The 3,294-nt window shown below is 34.1% G+C and overlaps 1 pseudogene; it reads left to right on the plus strand.

Moving 5' to 3' along the window:
• Positions 1-216: 216 nt before the first annotated feature.
• LOC144958936 (uncharacterized) lies at positions 217-2,802 on the plus strand (annotated as a pseudogene).
• The last annotated feature ends 492 nt before the right edge of the window (positions 2,803-3,294 follow it).

The raw sequence follows: 3,294 nt of genomic DNA on the forward strand, positions 1-3,294 counted from the left end.
CTTATTTGGAATCAAACAGCGTGTGTCAAACTGGATAATGAAACATCGGACTTCTTTAACATCGAGAAGGGAGTAAGACAAGGTTGCGTCTTATCACCGGACCTTTTTAACATATAATATAGTGAAATAATATTCAAATAAATTGAAAATATGAAAGACGTCGTCGTTGGAGGGCAGAATATGAATAGCATAAGATACGCAGACGATGGTACTCTGATGGCCTACTCTCCAGAACACGTGCAGAAAATTTTAGATACAGTAGTGTGCAAAAGTGAAGAGATGGGTCTGAAACTAAATATTAAGAAAACTGAATGCATGGTGGTCTCAAAGAATGACAACAGCGCGACCTTCCACTTGTCGAGCAAAGGAGAGACCATCAAACAAGTAAAGAAATTTAAATATATAGGCACTATCATCACCCATGACGCACGTGACATAGAGGATAAAAAACAAAGAATAGCAATAGCAAAAAAAAAATAAACGTGTTCCATAAAATGCGACCAGTTGTGTCAAACAACAACCTAAACTTGAAGACCAGAATGAAAGTAGTAGAAACATATGTTATAAGTACCGTTTTATATGAAACGTGGACGCTTGACAAAGAATGTATGAGGAGGTTAGAGGCACTTGAGATGTGGATGTATAGAAGAATGTTGAGGGTATCATGGACAGACAGGTGTACGAACGAGGCAGTGTTGGAGAAGGTGAGAAAGGGAAGAATACTGATCGATAACATTAGAAAGAGGCAGTTACGCTTTCTGGGACATGTGTGGAGAAGAGACGGAATAGAAAAGTTGGTAACATCTGGGATGATCGAAGGAAAGAGAGCTAGAGGAAGACAAAGAATGACTTATTATCTAAATAACCTAAGAATGGCCAAATGTGAGTTAAAAAGCAACACAGATTTCATGCGCACCGCAGAGGATCGTGATTCGTGGAGACAGCTGACCGATAACGTGCTCAAGAGCACAAGCCACGATGGATGATGAATGATATTGTAACCGCCTACATGAGAATAAGATTCGTAAAAACGGGAGCATTCATATAGCACAATATCCACGAAACGTGCTCAAAGGGCTTTACATTTTTTTTAATTTCCGAATTGTATATTCTTTTGCTAAACAAGTCCCAAGTTTTGAATAGATCCAACGATCCATCAATCCCCCCATCCATCCAACCATCTTTCTATCCATATATCCATTCACCAACCATTCATCTAACCAATCATTTATCCGTCCATCCATCTATCAACCCCCAAAACCCTGTTTAATTACCTTTATATTGTAATCGACTACATGACAATAAGACTAATAAAAAACTGGAGAACTCATATTGGGCAATATCCACAAAACGTGCTCAAAGGGCTTTACAGCCTACAGCAACACTTAACATGCAGGACGAGACATGTCGCCTGTTAGGCGATATTATATTTTAAAAAAAAACATTTAGTATTATTATTCTTCTTCTTCTTCTTCTTCTTCTTCTTTCTTCTTCTTCTTCTTCTTCTTCTTCTTCTTCTTCTTCTTCTTTATTTCTATTATTATTATTTTTTATTTTATTATTATTATTATTATTATTATTATTATTATTACTATTATTATTATTATTATTATTATAATAATAGTAATGATAATAATAATAGTAATAATGATAATAATAATAATAATAATAATAATAATAATAATAATAATAATAATAATAATAATAATAATAATAATAATAATAATAATAATAATAATAATAATAAATAATAATAATAATAATATTAATAATAATAATTGAACGAACTTGAACAATACTCTCGACGCAACACAATTGGAATTTTTGGCATCAGGAAGAGTGATAGAAACAACCACTGAGTGCCAACATAGGATTGTAACAGTTGTGAAAGAAAACTTAAAGATAAATGTTGTGGAGGCAGATATAGATGCAATCCACCGATCAGGGAAAATACGAAATGATCGTCCTAGGGGCATAATCGTGAAATTTACCTGCAGAAACAAAAGGGATTCTGTACTGAAGCAAAAGCGTTTGCTTAAAAGGGTCCGGCGTATCAGTCATGGGAGATCTTACACTAACAAATCTCCACAGGCTGAAAGAAATCAGAAAATGCCCCTCTGTACAGAATGCTTGGACATGGAACGGGAAATTTTATGTCACAACTGATGATGGCAACAAAATTAAGGTAACTGGCGAAATGTCATTCATTGATATCACAGAAAAGCCTAACGTTCAACATAAAACACCCAAGATTGTTCCAGAATTACGACAACATTGGCCAGAATTTCCTATAGTACCGAGCAATCAGCATCAGCATCCAGAAAGTCCCATTTGAAATCTAACAACCATGACACCCCAACCTGCAACAAATACCTAATAGATGAAGACACCCCTAGAGCTCCAAACTTGACCCCTGGAAGACATCACGTTCCCTATTACAATCGTGGGACAAGAACAAGAGGAAGTCGAAAACATCATGACATAACCGACAATTACAGTTTCAATAATTGACTAGGAAACAAGATTGTCGAATGTATTCAATCTACGTAGTGATGATGAAGCTGATATTTTAGATTTAAACAGTAATTTTATAATGTTCTATTCAAATGTTGATGGTTTATTAAACAAAAGGGAAGAAATTGATTATTTGATTTACATGTATAATCCCAAAATTCCATGTTTTACTGAGATAATGTCAAAAAATCGATCCGACACTGATATTGAATCTGAATTTAATCTTAATGGATATACCTTATATACGAATATTGATTCTCAAAGAGGCGTGTGATCTATATTTCTTCTACTACAGATAATCAACAATTTTATTTTGATGAAATGACGAAAGAGAGTATTTGGTGTCAGTTCAGATATAATAAATTATCGTTTCTTATCGGAAATATTTATAGACGGCATTGTTCAGATAAGCTAAATGTCATTAATAGCTTTAAGGCAAATAAATTATCTATTAATCGCGAATCATTTAACTCTATTTTGATTACTGGTGATTTTAATTTTCCATTAATTAAATGGGTTGAACCTTGTCATGCATTTCCTGGAAAATTATTTGTGGAGGCAACCCGAGATGCATTTCTTGAACAAATGGAAAGAAGACCTACGAGACACAGACATAATCAGACAAGTAATGTTTGAGACTTACTTCTTGTTACGATGATAGTTGGATTGATAGTATTGACCACCTTCCACCGATCGGTAAAAGTGACCATGATCAACTTTCTATCTCTATTAATTTACCCAGACATGTTTGTTGTAATATGATGTACACGTTTGTAAGAA

This window comes from Berghia stephanieae, chromosome 13 (assembly GCF_034508935.2).
Source record: "Berghia stephanieae isolate SIO BIC M18660-M18661 chromosome 13, UCSD_Bste_1.3, whole genome shotgun sequence".
Taxonomy (NCBI): Eukaryota; Metazoa; Mollusca; class Gastropoda; order Nudibranchia; family Aeolidiidae; genus Berghia; species Berghia stephanieae.